The following is a 17,475-nucleotide window of genomic DNA, read 5'->3' as shown; positions in this document are numbered from 1 at the left end:
GGGGTTTCACCATGTTGACCAGGATGGTCTCGATCTCTTGACCTCGTGATCCACCCGCCTTGGCCTCCCAAAGTGCTGGGATTACAGGCGTGAGCCACCGCGCCCGGCCTTGACTTTCAAATATAAGACTGCTGCAGTCACGTCACAATATTCAGTGAGGAAAATTTGTTTGTCATTGTCATTCCCATTCCTTTTTGGTTAGAATCAGGATAAAGTTGTATTTCAAATATCTGAAACAAACAAACAAACAAACAAACAAACAACAACAACAACAAAACCAGCAGTGAGCTCCAGAAGCACTGGAGTAAGTCGGTGACTTGGTGATAAAATGTCTTTCTGGAGGAGAGGGAAAACATTTCCGTTTGATTATCAGTGAAATCTGGTGGCCATTGAAACCACTTCCCATTAACTTGGTGGGGAAGGCGGATACTTAATTTCACATTCCCAGAGGACAGCATTCTGCAATGGAAGATGTAGCTTCACAGTATGTCCCACTCCGTCAGGACTCTGTGCTGCACATCGACTCTGATGTGAATGGCATTCTTCCTCCCTGGTGTTGTGCAGTGCCCACCCTGGGCAACCGTACACTCCAGCCCTGGATAGGTTGATTTGTTCTAGGAAGGCTGTTTGCTAGCAGGTATATGGAAAGAAGGCATTTTATATGTAGAGTTAGTGTCTTTTAAAAAGAGAAAGTGGAAAAAGCCTGAAGATGCAAAAAGCGATCTCTTCACTCTGGGACCTCTCCCTCCCCCAGACACTGAGTGCTTCCCTGACAGCTCTAATCTGAGGCTCTTTGTAGGAAAAAAGACCTGGTTCTTCAGACTCCATCCACGGAAGAAGGGAACACTGGTCACGGGGAAGTGGGCTCTGCACGGGGTTCCAGACACAGCAAAAAAAAGCCTGCCGTAGGTAGGACCGGGAAAAGGGGGCCTCAGTCAGAGGGTAGGGCAGCCTCAAAGTTGACCCCAAGGCTGGGATCCGGGGGACACTTCTGTTCCCTTCTGCACCCAGCGTCAGAAGAAACAGCTCATCCCCCTTAACCCTTTCATGGAATCATCCCTGCAACTTGGCACCCCTGAAACCACACAGAGAAATCACTCCTCCTCTGAACCCTTTCTTGGTGGCCCCTCCGTGGCAGCAGTGACTTACTTGGTGGCCCCTCCGTGGCAGCAGTGACTTAGAGCCTCAGCACTCGTGGTAGTTGCGTTTATAAAGCTGCCACAAACACTGAACTAGTAGATGCCGAATCATTGCTGCTAGGAGAAACGCAGAGTTAGCTTCCTGCTTGCCTCTGGTCATGTCGTGTCCACTGATCTGTACATAACCTCGTTCTACGTATGTTTCTGTTGACAGATACTTTGTCTGAGGTAGAATGTGAATCGTTAGCACTGAACTCAGGACCAGCAACGCTGTGGCTGAGGCCTGAAGGAAGTTTTTCTAGCACACTGATTTCCTCCGTAAGGCGCCTCACAGCCTCTCATGCCTGAGAACTCCAGCCATCACTGCTGCACAATGCCTGGGGCCATTATAAATGTGAAATCACCAAAGAAACCTCACAAAAGTGTGAAAATTATGGCACTAAATAGACCATGAAAAGGACGCTGGTTTGCAGTATGAGAACTGGCACCAGAGGTAGGATGTCACCTCGTTCCTCCCCAGCACTGGACAACTCAAATTCCTCTCCACTCTGCCGGTGTCTTTGAGTGACCAGGAATTGCTGGGAATATTGATTTTTGGGTTGAAAAATTTTATTGAATAGCTGAATTTGCAAATATGGAATCTGCACATAGTAAGGGTTGTCTGTATCTTCAGTTAATTGCTATTTAAAAACAATGTCCTTTTCCAGTTTGTCCATTCACTGCGGTTCCAGGTCTCAAAAGTGATTCCTCCCAGGGGTCAGGTGGGCAGTGCAAGCATCTGGTGGTGACTCAGGTGGAACAGAGGCCACTGGCCTTGTCCAAAGGAGGCAGCAGCTCCTCCCCCCCCTTAAGCCTTGTGGGGTGAGGGACCCATAATTTCTACTTGGGGAGGGGCCCACAGTGGCATCTGTGTCAGTGTGGCCAGGGATATCTCTGGAAGAAGGGGTTGCAGACTGAGGGTTTACTTGGAGGGTGGATTTAGGGTGCTGAAGGGCATTGAGGCGGGACGTCTAGGGCTTCCCATGTCTTCCCGTAGTGCTACCTCTGGGACTTGATTTTGTCAGAGTTCCCGATATTTCATGAGAAAGCTGGAAATCCAGTTTTTATTTTTAATCAGAAATATCAGGATTTAAAAATATAAGCAACTAACTAAACAATTTAAAAACCCTAACCATTGTGCAAGCCAAATGAAATAGGCATAGTCAACATAAGCCTGCCATGTTCCCAGGTGCCTGGCCAGCTGGGATACAGTCGAGGGGCCCAGGCAGGGGCAGGTGACCCCCTTGCCCACGGCCTGTGCATTCCACATGTGGTTACTTGGACCCATTAACACTGACTGCCACGTATTTCTGTTTGGAGAAAGTCCTGCTCTGTGCGTGAGTCTTGTCTATATTGAGAGCAGGGTTGAGCTGATGTTGGTTACAAAGTCTACCTTCAGTGGGCAATTATAAGGGTTCACATGAATTGAATTAACAATATTTTTATATCTGAGGCTACACAAACCTAAAGGAAATGTGACTTCTACAGAGAGAATGAAGATGTTCTCAGCACTTTCAAGTATATCGAACATTTCTTCAATAAGTGTATTTTTTTTATCTTGTGCATCTTGTGTGTACGAAAGCTTTCTGTGAGGTTATGTTCATGAAAACAAACGCCTTTTTTTTCCTTTTCCTAATAAAAGCAGGATAATGAAAGACAAGGATAAGGTTATAGTATGGCTACAGTGGTTGTCAACAAGCCTTTTGAGATTGTCTTTTTCTGTTGAAATCGGTTAATGAATTGGAGTTTTCCACTGAGCTCACTGAAGGTAGCTTTTCAGATCTGGGAGCAGATAATCAGAGAGACACTTTTTCCATGCAGCATGTTGAAGGGCATCGTTTGGTCTCGTGGCTACACCAACTCAGTCTGCTCCAGGACCAAGCTTACTAATTACCACAGGTGGACCTTTGACCCAAGGAGGCAAACAAGGCTTTGGGGCACTTCTCCGTGACCGCCTTGGGACCCTTCAGAAGTGATGAGCCGCCAATCTGGGAGCCGCTTGGGTGATAATGATTCTCCAATGGGCTTTTATGTGGATGAGCAACATGACCTAAGGCATCAGGGACACCAGAAAGGACGCTTTTTATGCAGCTTGAGATGTGAGTAGAGAGCAAAAGAGATTTCAAAAATGAGCACCGCCGTTCTCTCAACGTTATAAAGTGTCTTCTGAGTGACAGCAGTATATCCTTATGCACGAATTGCCCTTAAGCTTTGTATTTTTGGAAAATAACAATCTGTTTTGTGCTCACTGTGGACCCAATGTGGGGCTAGATGTTTTCTGTGTGCAGGACCTCATTCATGTAATGCTTTCAGTGATTGGGAGAGGCAGGAGTGGCACTTGCCCCCATTTTACAGGGGAGGAGACTGAGGTGCTTGAACAAGTGTAGAATCCAGCTGGGACTCCCCAGCTCAAGTTTGTGGATCCCAAAGCTTATGCTTGTTGAGGCTCAAGAGAAGACAGAGCTCGCACTGGTTTGGACGCGGTAGGAACTCATTTCATCTATCGTTTCTCAAGACATGGGTGGTGGGAGTCATCAGGCTGATAGAGCGTTTGACGGAACTTTAAAGAACGTTAGCCTGGTTAGCAGCGTGTTTGGAATCACCTTGCGGGGTTTGCCTTAAATCATGGAGATTATTGCAAATTCATTATTGATGTAAAAAAACCTAAGCCTGTCGGTGATCACTGCCAGGGAGGGCCATTGTAGATTACTGCCCGATTAATCATGCCTGAGTAGGGAGAGTCGCTGTCATTTTCCTTTTTCTCTTGTTTCTATAAAGCGCCTCACCTTCCTGTCTCAGCCAGATGTCTTCGGCAACCCCATCTCCTCCCAGCTCCTTGGGAAACTTACCACATCTCTTTTCTTTTTGCTTTTGAATTGTCTTTTTCTGTCGCTTGGACCCTTCCTCTTTTCTTTTTCACCAATGTTGTAAAGTTGAAATAATTGTACGGAGAAAAGCACACACTTACCACCCAGATGCACGACTGGCATTTGCTTTATGTGCTGGATCACACATCTGCTCTTCTGTCCGTCCTTCTAGTCACGCACCCAGACTTAAACGAAACGCATTTCACAGTGGGTTGCATACATGATACACTCTCTTCCTAAACACTTCAGCGGGCGCATCACTGACCAGATTTCAAGATTCATTTTTGTTTCTTTTTCTGTTAAGTAAAAATTTACAGTGAGATGCATAATTCTCACATGTAGCATTGGGCAAGTTTCCCCCATTAGCTTTTAATACATCTGCAAATCTCTTCTCTTAAAAAGTCAAACCAAATCTGCCCTCACTTCAGGCCCATTCAGCTACTGCCCCGTGTTGCTCCTCCTCGGTTCCAATCAGACATTTTGAAAGCGCTGTCCTGGTTTTTTCCCTCCAGCCTCTCCCTGCACCCATCTGGTCCCTTCCTTACCCCTTCTGCCGTCTTCACTGAGGTTACCAATTCCTTCTGTGTCACCAAATCGAGGAACATTGTCCAGTTGTCACTCTCCTTCGCTCCTGGTGGCGCCGAAAGCTCCTTTTCTCGGGACACACTCCCTTGCCTGACTTGCAGGATGTCACACGCCCCGGGTTTCCCCAGCCCTCTGGCCACATTCTTTCTCTTATTTGAAGTCCCCTTTGCCATTTTCTTCTCTGGAATTAAGTATTGAAATAGCTTAGGGCTCAGCAATTGCATACTTTTTTTCTGACTCCATTCTTGCACCGACACGACCTCATCCTCTTCTGGTTTCAATTTCCGCCCCCACACACATGACCGTCACATGTGCATGCAGCCTGGCATCTCCCCTGGAGCTCTAGGCCTGTATTCCAGCCCAGCACCCTTCTTGGATGGTCCAGAAGCACCTCACCTGTTCACGTTCCGAAACCTGACTCAATCTTTCCTCTTCACACTTGTTTGCTGTCTTAGTCCATTTTGTGTGGCTAGAATTGAATAGCTCAGGCTGGATAATTTATAAAGAGAAAAAACGTTTGTTTGGCTCACGATTCTGACGGTTGGAAAGTTCGTGACTGGGTCCCTGCATCTGGTGAGGGCCTCAGGCCGCTTCCACTCAACGTGAAAGGAGAACTCCAGCTCTCAGAGATCACTGGTGAGAGAGGAAGCAGGAGAGAGTGGGGAGGTGCCAGGCTCTTTTTAACAAGCAGCTCTTGCTGGAACTCACTCTCCTGGGAGGACATTACTCGATTCATGGGGGAACTACCCCATGACCCAAACCCCCCTGGCCCCCATTTCCCAACATTGACACCCGGGATCAGAGTTCAGCAGAAGACTTGCTGAGAACAAACCATATTCAAACCACAGCCTCCTCCTCCAGGGTCCCCCCAGCACACAGCGTGGCGTTACCATTAACCCAGGGGGCATCGCTGGCCCCTCCTCCCCTAGATCTAATTCACTGCCAAATTGTATTGATTTTGCTTCTCACAATTACCTCTTGAGGTCGCCTTCCCCTCCTCTCCACTGCCATAGTCACGGCTCATACCTAGCTGGGCCCCCCACTGTCTTGACCCCCTCCCGGCATGCATTTTTCACCCAGCAGTCAGGGTTCTGTTCAAAAAACACTAGCCTGGTCCGGGCACTCCCCTGCCTAAACCCCGCAGTGGCTTTCCCATGCTTTCTGTCTTTGCAGGGACTGCAAGGATCTTCCGGGTCAGGCCCCTCTCCCTCCCTCTGACCCTACAGCTCTCTGCTCTCCCACCTCACCAGCCCGTCATGCCTTGGCTCCTCCCACCGCTGTGCTCTGCCCATCTGTTTCCTCTGCAGGAAGCCCTTGCCCCTCTCCTCGCCTGCCCAGGCCTCCCCATATACACAACTCGCCCTCTAAATGCCTCCCCGACTTTATGTGCCTCGTGATAGCACATGCCTCTCTTGCAGATACTTAATACGGCCACAGTTTTGCATTTCACTGTGGGCATCTTTGATCAATGTCCTGTTCCTCATGGAAGCTTCATGACTGTATTTTTTTCCTTTGCTTTTATTTGGCCTTCAACACCTAGTGAAATGCCTGACACATATTAGACACACAACTGTTTGCTGACTGAATACATGAAATTTCATCCTTTACATATTTCTAATTTTTTAATGGAAGGCAATTAGTGTTAGCCGAGGTACCAAAATTGGAGAATTAGTGTAATAGCTGTGGTTCAGATTTTAAAAAATATTGTCATCAATCTGGGAGATCTAGTCCCTTGGGCAGGAAACAAAGACTCACTCATGTCACCTCAGTTTTTAAAAAAAATTGGACAGTGGTCATACACTCTGTGGCTTACAAAGCAGGGGCAGGAGACCTGGAGCCTGGAGCCTGAAGATCATGTGGCTATTAAGGGTGAATGCCTCCTGGTCATGCTGTTTTTCTTGTTTGCAGAATAGGACAGACACATGCCCCTGGAGTCTCCAGGACTTGTGAGAATGGGATAATATTTGTGTGTCTCTGCAAAATGGTAAAAGGTAAAATCATGTTAGTTTACTGGGAAGAGGCAATCATGTTCAGGATCAGGATTCCACCAAATTTTCCTTTTCTGTCTTGCAAAGGGCAGGACACCACCACTTGGGCCGCAGTGGGGAGGGGCTGCTCTGTTGGGTCCTCCTGCTTTGGGGACTTGAGAACTGGGCTGAATCAGTGTCACTTATTTTTACTAATGTCGTGATGATTGGTATTTCAGTAGGACTGGCTCTCTGTAAGCTTCGACCATCCCATCAGGCTTCAGTGGCCTGCAATAGCTTGGCCATGATGCTACAGCTGAAGGGTGCTTTGGTCCCCGCTTCCAGGGTGATGGACAGCTCAGCGGGACTGCACCTCCATCCAAAAACACAGGGAGCCGGTAACCCAGGGGATGGGCTCTCCGGAGGCTGCAAACCCAGCAGTTCTGGGAATCGGCTTTCTCTTTTCCTTGTTGTGGAAACCTCACCAGCTGCTTCATGGGGGAGGTTAATTAATGCAATTAACAACAAATGCCTTAATTGCAGATGTTTAGAGAGACACTTTACTATTATTATTGTTATTATTGTTTTGTGTGCAACCCTCCGCACACTTGGATATCTCTTTATTAAAGCAAATAAAACCATAATTAGGTGCAGCCCAATTCAAACAGCGGCAGCAGCGGCTTGGAGCAGGAAACCATAATTCAAGAACAAGAGGCGTTCTCGACAAATATTATGTTGTCTGCCTAGTAACTGGTTGTGTGCCAGGGTGCTGTGAGCCGCTTCAGGAGAGCTCTTACCTGCTTTCTCTAAAGGCTGGGCAGACAGGGGAGGCCGGGTTGAAGGAGACAGGCCATGCGGAGTCAGGGCCATGCTGGCAGCCCTCTTAGAGAACAGGCTCTTGAATAAGCCCATGGGCCAGGGAGCCTGTATTCCAGGAGCCTTTGATGAGAAGCCGGGAATTACACAGGAGCTGGGAGTTCAGGGAAAAGAAAAGGAAGACAGTTTATTGCTCTTTAATTGTGGTTTTGGAGGATTAGAAGAAAGGAACCAGGGATCAGGCCGGCGTTTCAAGGCGAAACAATCAAGAAAACACACATTCTGGGCCCTGTCCATGGATCAAGGCCTTGACCGTGAAGTCTTTAGCTGTGTTTCCCGATTGCACAGACGGCTTATAGTGTGAAGTTGTGTGTGTCGATATGCTAATGATGGCCTCTTTAAGTGAAATTAATGCCCGGATTGTGTGCTTAGAGCAGCCCTTCATTATGCCCTGTGATATGAAGATGTGTTGGAGATTCTTCCCGGCCTCTCAGTGACACTCTTCATACAAAATTTATCTCTTTTATGGGTTTGAAGCTCTTTCAGATACATATCAAAGACCTTTCCATGCCTCTACCCTGCATAATATATTCTGCAACAGCGTATAATAAATCATCCTCCTTCCCTGACTGGTTAGCCGTGAGCAAACATGGCTATTGCTGGTACCGAAAGGATGCGAGATCCTCCTATTTAATGCTTTGCCTCTTGTGTTACTGCTGTCTGTCCTTCCATCTTCCCTGGGGAGCCCCACAAAATGACAAGGGGCTGGACTCACCCCCAGTGGTTTTCTGATTTTAAAACCATTGAACGGGTTGATGATATAGAAAATGTAACATCCTGTTCTTTCATGTCGAAAGAATATTTTCCTCTTGTTTGCCTCATTTTCTGATTTCACAAATGGACGTGGCACAGGTGCCCATTATATTTCCAAAGGACTTAGGTTGACAGGGTGACCACACTGGGTGCTGCTTCTGAGCTGGGCATAGATGGGCTTTGTCGCATCTTGTTGAGGAGAGAAATCAAATAGAACAAAGGGAAAGATTGTCCAAAATGGTGGTTTCTGGGCCAGAAACTGCACCATGCTGCTGGCTGCTAACACAGGAGGTGGATCTCACTCTAACTCGGGTGACTTGGGAGAAAGTCTCCCTCAGAGAGATTCCCTGTGTGGGCACAGAAGAATCAGGCTTTCCAGTCCTCATGGGCCAGTGGGGCTCTGTGTGTGTGGTGTGAGTGGTGAAGTAGAAGGATAGGTGGTTTTTTGTTTTTTTTTTGTTTTTTTTTTCCCTAAGAAACAGAATTGGTTTCGGTGGGGTTATTCCCAAAGGCCAATGTGTGTTAAAGGAAACACACTCTGTGATGGATGTGGCTAGATGCACCCCCCTTCCTCACCCAAATCTGTTGCTGCTTCTTCTGTAGAAATTTATAGCTGGAGGGATGGTTGCATAGAATAAATGAGACACTTTCATATTTCCTCGATGGTGTGGCCATTGAGGTTGACCAAAGATTAAGTACAATTCCCAAAGTCACACAGCTAGAAAAACAACAGAGGCAATATTTGAAGCCACATCTGTTTGATTCCAAAACCAAACAGTGATCTTTCTTGTCTCCTTTCATTAAAGGATGGAGAATTTCAATCAGGTAGTTTTTAAGATTTCTGGAGAATAAAGAATACACTTAACAAAAATGGCTTATCTTAAATTTGTAGTATTATTAACTACAGATAATCTATTAAATAGATAACATATATTACTATACATCAACAGATAAAAGCATATCATTGAAACAATTACTGAATGGTTTCTCATAAATTTTTAAAGTATTTCAATTAGCCTTATTGAGGTACAATTTACATACAATAGAATCTATAGACTTTTGGTGCATAGCTTGATTAGTTTGGCAGGTGTACACAGTCATTTATTGTAAGCATCCTCACGATAAAGACATAGGATATTTCCATTACCCCAATAGCTCTCCAGGCTGCTGTGTATTCAGCCTTTCCTTGCAGCTCCAGCACCTGGACACTGACCTGCTTTTCAGGACTATTGTTTTGCCTTTTCTAGAATCTCACATATATGAATTAACTCTTGCTTTCTGATTATTATATTGGTGCAGATTTTATTAGAAGGCTGTTTTGGAGTAGAAAGTTTGGGGTTTTCCTTTATAGCACTCACTGCGTATTGAAGTTACGTAGACTTAGCTATTGTTTTAGAGACTCAGGCCAGTGTTCTTTCCCCCTGTTGCAGAAGGAGTGGGATTTACATTGTAAGCAGCACTATAAAAATGGCCATGCACTTCCTCAGAGCCACTCTGTCAGTTACCTAGACTGAGCCACCAGAATTTACTGATGACACTTGTGAGTAGGTGAACTATTTACGCACTTAAAGAGGAATGCTTAATATTTGTGTAGAATACATGGAAATGCCCAAGTCAGAGCAGGTTCATTGGATGCATGCAGTAGTTGGAAGGTGGGCTGAGGATGCTTCCAAAAGTCCCATGACTTCCCCAAAGTCTGAGCCCCCCTGCTAAGTTAGCAAATGTCTTGTCCAAGCGTAGATCTGAAAAAATGTAGCATTGTCTCCTACAGTTCACACTAGAGCCAGACCTGCAAAGTCAGACACCTCTGCAGTCAGCTGTGTTGGGTAGTATTCCTGGACTCCTATGGACAGCACCAAAGTCTTGGTTGCAAAAGCCAGTCACGGCTGAACTCCCTCAGACACCTCCCTATACCTGCGTCATGTTGACTTATAACTCTTGAGTAGGTAGGGCTAAGAGAACAACTTCTGTTTCAGGGTATTTCAGTTTGGATTTCCCCAGAAGCAGACCCTGAGGCAAACATTCGAGTGATGATCTGGATAAACATCCTCAGGGAATGGGGCAGTGCAACAGGGAAGGGAAGCCAGCTACATTGGCAACTGGAGCGCAGTTCCTCTAGGAAACTCAGGGAGACGGTGGCAAGCTCCTAAGGAAGAGGTGAGGAAGCCGAGGTCCTCATGCTCCCAATCCCTGTCTGTGGCTGGCTGAGGGCTGCGTCCAGTAGCATGGGATGACCAGGACTCTTGGCTCACCCTGTGAGCTCCGGTGGTCAGCACATCCCAGAGTACACAGGAAGCAGCCTTTGGTGTGCAAGGGCAGCACTGAGGGGCTTGGGCAGTGCACCTGCAGGGACTGCTACGCACCATACCAGGTTCCCTTCTCCATGCACTGTCTAAACCCTGCCTGCCCTCCCTGTACCTGCCTTACACCCTGTGCTCCTCATCAGTTTGCACTGAGCCATCGCTCTTTAGCATCTCACCATTATGGCTTTTTCTAGAAGACTTCTAGGATCTGCCTAGATAACTCCTCCTCAGCCATCAGGTCTCATCTAAGCACCTTTTCTCGGAAAGGCTTGCCCTGGCATCCTGGCGAGCACAAGTCCCCTGCTACATGCTGAGGGGGCACGGGTGGACAGGCCTGCCCAGCGCTCCTCAGAGGCTTTTCAGCAGAAAACCACATTTTACAGACTTCGGTGCCATGGGCTTCTGGAGGTCGTTGGGAAGTGTCTCTGTAGTGCAGGTGGAGCGGAGCCGGCCTTCTGATTTTTCCACTTTGTGCTTTCTGCATTCCCGTGCGTTTGTGTCAGGCAGACATGGAGATGTGGGGTTGTTTTGTGGTTCTTTTCCAGCAGTCAGGTTTTGTAGTGTCAAGAGGAGAGGAGAGAGGAGGGGACAGGAGGGGAGGGGAGGGGAGGGGAGGGAAGGGGAGGGGACAGGAGGGGAGGGGAGGGGAGGAGGGAAAAGAAAGAAAAAGAAAAACCAAAACCACAAAAAAGTGTGCATGTCCCAGCAGGCTGGTTCTGGGCTGGGCCTGTCTGTTGCTTAAAAGATGAGCACAGAGCTACCTGCACTTGGACATCCTGGTGGCATGGCCTACCTTCTGACATTGGGGTTGGGTCCTGTGAAAGAAGATAAACCGTGATGTTTCCTTCCTGAGGAGACCTAGTTCCAAAGTGAGGGCGAGCAACCCCCACAGCACAGCACTCAGAAGAGACACATTTGTTTATTGAGCTGAGCTGCCTGGCTTCCCTGGACCCTCAGCCCAGTCACAGCACAGCATTACCAAGGTGTCGGACGCCCAAAGGCAGCACTGACATGCAGCCTGCCGCTGAGGCCACAGCGCTCGGGTTAAAAAGAAACCACACAAAACTCTGCTTGTCCAGACTAGAAATTAATTTAACCCTGGCCTGTAGCAGCTGTTCCTACATTTCACTGGATGGATGAAGGCAGTCCTACCTGGTAGGGGAGGTTGGAAGGATGGGAACTGTCCACAATTAACCTTTTTATTAGCATAGAAAGTTTAAACAATCAAGGTCCCAATTTCTAACGTGAAGGTCAATTTCTTGCATCTCTGTGTACATCCTAACTGATTCAACACGCCATTGCCCGAAGATAAATTTCTATTGGTTTTTTGAAATGCTAAGAGGAGCTCTCAGGCAGTGTTAATGTATGCACTTACAACTTCATAGGTACCAGTACTGCACTAGGCACCAGTACTGCACTAGGTACTAGCACTGCACTAGGTACTAGCACTGCAGTAGGTACTAGCACTGCAGTAGGTACTGTGGATTTGATGAGTCAGAGGAAGGAAACCATTCTAATTGTCAAGGAATTTCCTGTATAGTTACGGAAACCACATTCATTAGAGAATGAATAAATTACCATTGCGCTCCTATGGGACTATAGAAGACNGGGAGGGGAGCAGAGGGGACTCAGTATTTTGCTCTTGTGTATCTATCTGGAGTGCTGTGGTTCAGACCAATAGTTGGGATGATGATGGTTTCCTTATACTGATCTTTGGATCACAGTGAATGTGGTGTGTTCCCGGAGACTCTCGATTCTCTGTCTCCTGGATGGTTTCATGCTTGGTGGTTGTCCTTGAGGAACAGGCCCATGGAATTGCTGAGAGTCACTGGAAGTCTAGCCTAGAGTCTGCTCCTCCAGCTCTTCCAAAGATTTTGTAAGCACTCAGTCCATCGATTAAACACTCTCTGCTAAAAATAAGATGTGATGGCTTATATCTCCTAAAATTGAACTTTGGTGGATATATCTCATTGCACCAATACTTTTTCGTATTTTGTTTTATTTTTAAAATAACACATAATAACTGTATATATTTATGGGTACAATATAATGTTTTGATGCATGCATACATTGTATAATGATCAAATCAGGATAATTAGCATATCTATCACTTCAAGCATTTATAATTTCTTTGTGATGAGAACAATCAGAAACCTCACTTCTAGCTATTTTGAAATATATATTATTGTTAACTATAGTTGCCCTACTGTATTTTTTAAATATTATTTTTATTTTCCATATACTTCTACTTGAAAGCAGTTTTGTATTTATTTGTGGGAGTATACAAAATAGGGGTCTTGTATTCAGAAGGTCCCATGATGATGGGCTTCTATCAGCTTTAGCTAGTATAATAACTTAGGGCAGTGGTTCTCAACCAGGGGTGACTTTGTCCCCCAGGACACATTTGGGAATGTCTGGATACTTGGGTCATCACAACTGGGAAAGGTGCTTCTGGCATTGAGTGGGTAGAGAATGGGGACGTTGCTCAGCACCCTACAGCACACAGGACAGCACCAACAGTAACCAGTCAGCAGCCCAAACTGTCAATGGTGCTAAGGTTAAGAAACTGGGATTTATGGACTTCTTTCTTTCTTTTTTTTGAGACAGGATTTCACTCCCATTGCTCAGGCTGGAACGCAGTGGCATGATCTCGCCATACTTCAGCCTCGACTTACTGAGCTCAGGTGATCCTTCCAGCTCAGCCTCCCAAGTAGCTGAGACTACAGGTGCACATCACCACACCTGGCTAATTTTTTGTATTTTTAGTGGAGATGAGATTTAGCTCCGTTGCTCAGGCTGGTCTCAAACTTTTGGGCTCAAGTGATCTGCCTGCCTCGGCCTCTCAAAGTGCTAGGATTGGGCCAGGTGCTTTGTAATCCCAGCACTTTGGGAGGCCGAGGCAGGTGAATCGCCTGAGGTCAGGAGTTCAAGACCAGCCTGGCTAACATAGTGAAACCCTGTCTCTACAAAAAATGCAAAAAATTAGCCGGGCATGGTGGTGGGCACAGTAAGCCAGCTACTGAGGAGGCTGAGGCAGGAGAATCGCTTGAACCCAGGAGGCGGAGTTTGCAGTGAGATGAGATTGTGCCAATGCACTCCATCACTCTTGGGCAATGAGAGTGAAACTCCATCTCAAAAAAAAAAGTGTTAAGATTACAGGCATGAGCTACCATACCTGAGTAGTTTTCTTAAACTATATCAAATAGCGTACAGGATCTCTGGGGGAGCAGAGAGCTTGGTGAAATGTACAAGCACAATCCAGACTGCTCCAGGAATCACCCTGATTAAGGACTAGATGCAAGATGCCCTCCTGGGCAGGGGAGTGATTATTGATCCTTGCTATGCAGAGAAGGACATGGAGATAGGCTCGTCTTGACAGAAGCTTGGGTCTGTTCTAGTCCATGCTTTCCTGGACTCCCACACCCTTCCTTTTGTAGGACTCTCTGAAAAGTAATCACTAATAACCTGACTGAGTGACTTGCAAGTTCTAGCCAGTAATAGAATGGCAGTTGTCTCTTTTATCCAAATTGGTAACATTTTGAAAGATTTTATGACTTTAAGGTAGTCTTTTTGTCTAGACATATTTGTGTGTGTGTGTGTGTGAGGGTGTTATATATTTATGCACACGTAGGCTATTTATTTAATTTTCAAGTAATTCAAGAATATATTATCATCATAGAAAACATCAGAAGATAAAGAAATACATAGAGAAAAAAGTGAAAATCCCATTTGAACTTCTCTCCCTCTTCACTTGCAATCCCACTGCCCTTCACAAAGGCATCTGCTGCTACATTCTGGTGTGTATTCTAGATATTTGGTGTGCATACATTTTCTATGTGTTTACACGCACAAACATGCGTGTAGAAAAGGCATGGTTTTGTTTGAGGATTTGTCTAATTCTTGTGGTCATATGTATGATTTTGCAACTTCCTTTCTTCATTCCCCTCGCTGACTTTTTTTTCTTTTAACTTGATGTGTCTTGAAGAACTTTATACTGAAGAATATCTGGCTTCACCTCATCCTATTGGCTGCTGCCTAAGTGTGGCGTGGGACAGATGTGTTGCTTTCAGGCAACTGTAGAGTGGTGATCACAAGCTCTCCACCTGCAGTCAACCTGCTGGGGCTAAGATTGTGGCTTCACCACTTTGTATATATGTGACCTGGTGCACTTTAGTTAGCTTTCTTGTCGCCTAGTTTTCTCATTTATGCCCTGGTTCTTCATCTGTTAAAAAAAATGTGAGCTTGTGGAAGTCATTCACTTCCAACAGATTAAACAGATGTGCTTGCATTGCAGACACCATCTACCATGTTTTCCCCAGGTCTTGACATGAGAAGGGATGCAGTTTGAATTGCATTGAAACCTCATTTGTTCTTTTCTAAAATTTTATTTTCCCTGGCAAAAGAACTCTAAGCAGATATAGTTGAAACCCAGGTTTTAAAAATTCCTAGCTCAAGAAATTATATTTTACGTAGTTTCCCAGAAATTTTTCATTCACGACCTGCTGGCTACAGGCAGGATATCAGTTGATTCGCATGATTCTTTATTTCACCTTGGCATGTCTTTTATCAGAAATCATATGGAAACTTTTTAATTTATGGGCTTTTATTGCAATCCTCAATTCACCCTGAGTAGTCTATTATTAAGTGTTCTAGAGGTTCTTATTGTCCTTTATCAGAGAATTGTATCTCGGCGCAATTCATCTGTAGTCATTCTTCACAGAGAAAATCTTTCATATTACCTTTCTTTCATCATATAACGACAACTCTTGAATACATCATTATTCCACAATGAGCTTATAAATTATTATCATTAGACAATTTTTCATATAATCTGATTTTATAAACTGTTTCTTTTTATTATCGTTAGAGGGGAACCAGTGAATGCATCTGTCTGTTTTGATCCACCATGATAACAGTAATAGAAAAACTAAGTAAGGACATCTTACTGAGTTGCAAACATACTGGATTTGTAATGACTTCAGACCAGGATATTCACGTGCAAATAGCCAAGCACCATGGCCCTCTCTTATGAGTCACAGTGCCACCGATAGTGGCATCTTAATTGGTAGTGCTGAGCTACCCAGATGTCTTAAACTGGATTTTTTTTTTCTCACAGAAATGAGTTTTTATTTTTATTTTTTTTCATTTTTGTTTTGAGACAGGATCTTGCTTTGTCACCCAGTCTGGAGTGCAGTGGTGTGATCATGACTTACTTGAACTCCTGGGCTCAAGCAATGCCCCCACCTCAGTCTCCAGAATAGCTGGGACTGTAAGCGTGTATCACCATACACAGCTAATTTTTAATTTATTTTGTAGGGATGCGGTCTCACTATGTTGCCCAGGCAAGTCTTGAACTTCTGGGCTCAAGCAATCCTCCCACCTCTGCCTCCCAAAGTGCTGGGATTACAGATGTGAGCCTCTGTGTCTGACTGCCAGATTTGCATCTTAAAGGACTGTTCCATTGAAGTAAGTTTTTAAAATGTAAAATAAAATATTTTTAAATGGAGAAGAAGCCAAAGTAGATTACTTAGGAATATGTGATTTGCTAAGTGTAATGGTAACCGAAGGAAGACCTCTCACCTGTGACCTACCTACCTCCCGGAAACCTATTTGCCTGTTTTTAGAGAATGCATATTTTGTCATATAGAAGTAGGAAGGTACATTTTTCACATATGGCTTTTAGATCAGTGTTGTCCGACAGAACTTACTGTTATGATGGGCCTGTTTATCCCCTGTTCTGTTCAATATGGCAGTGGTGGCTGCATGCAGTGTTGAGCTTGTGAAATGCGGCTAGTGCTACTGAGGAACTGAATTTAAATTTTCTTTAACACTTAAATAGCTTCACGTGGCTAGTGGCTATTGTCTTGGGTAGTGCAGTTTTAGGTTGTCCTTAGTTTGTAGTGTGTATATTCTATGTTACTGCTTGTTTCCAATAGTTTGGGTAATTAAGAACTGACTAGCGTTTCTCCACCCAGTCTAATCAATCCTTTAGGTGAGTAGAACACATAACACTGATTCGAAAGACAACAATTTTTTTTTGAGATTGGATCTCGCTTTGTCTAGTGCTGGAGCACACTGGCGTGATCTCAGCTCACTGCAGCCTCTGCTTCCCAGGCCTGAGCAATCCTCCCACCTCAGCCTCCTCAGTAGCCGGGACCCCAGGTGCATGCCACCATATCCAGCTAAATTTTGTATTTTTTGTAGAGATAGGGTCTCACTATGTTGCCCAGGGTGGTCTTGAACTCCGGAGCTCAAGTAATCCTCCTGCCTTGGCCTCCCAAAGTGCTGGGATTACAAGTGTGAGCCCCTGTGCCCAGCCAGGAAAACAATATCAACAATAACCAGCCTTCTCAGAGCTCTGCTTGTCTTTTCACACATTACCTGGCTTAACTAATCAAATTAAATCTTCCCACCAGTAACGAGGGAGGTAATACTTTTATCTTCACTTTGCAGTTAGGGAATGAAGGAAGCACAGAGAGCTTAAGTGACTCGTCCAAGGCCACACAGCTAGTGGCTGTCCACCTGCCCTCTTTCATATCCCATCTACATGTGGGTTTAACGTTCTATTCTACTGCATTTACAAACATGTCTATTCCTATACTGCTTCCACATAGTTTTATTAATATTTACTAACATTTTATATTAAGTTCTGATAACTGCAGGCAAGTCTCCCTCTGTGTTCTTTTTCAAATTGGTCTTAACTTATTCCAGAGCCTTTGCTTGTTTATATTAGGGTCTCCCAACTTTGGTATCATTGGTACTTGGGTCTAGATTATTTGTGGTAGGATCTGTCCTGTGTGCTGTAGGATGATGAATACCATCTCTGGTCTCTACACCTAGACTCCAGACATTACCAAATGTCCACTAAGGGCAAGAATCACTCTTGGTTATAAACTATGGTTCTGGATAAGTTGTAGAGTCAGTGTATGAAATTTCAAAAACAGTT

At 45.2% G+C, this 17,475-nt stretch overlaps 1 long non-coding RNA gene across 1 annotated transcript in view; it reads left to right on the top strand.

Annotated features, from left to right (window-relative positions):
- The window catches only part of LOC108313177, a 23,368-nt gene extending 7,812 nt beyond the window's left edge, over positions 1–15,556 (top strand). The window contains exon 3 of the long non-coding RNA XR_005202315.1: positions 15,397–15,556. This is a non-coding gene — a long non-coding RNA (uncharacterized LOC108313177). The remainder of the gene's footprint in view (positions 1–15,396) is intronic.
- Positions 15,557–17,475: the final 1,919 nt, after the last annotated feature.

Source organism: Cebus imitator, unplaced genomic scaffold (genome assembly GCF_001604975.1).
Source record: "Cebus imitator isolate Cc_AM_T3 unplaced genomic scaffold, Cebus_imitator-1.0 Scaffold134, whole genome shotgun sequence".
In the NCBI taxonomy this organism is placed as follows: domain Eukaryota; kingdom Metazoa; phylum Chordata; class Mammalia; order Primates; family Cebidae; genus Cebus; species Cebus imitator.
This window is presented reverse-complemented; position numbering and strand designations above follow the sequence as displayed.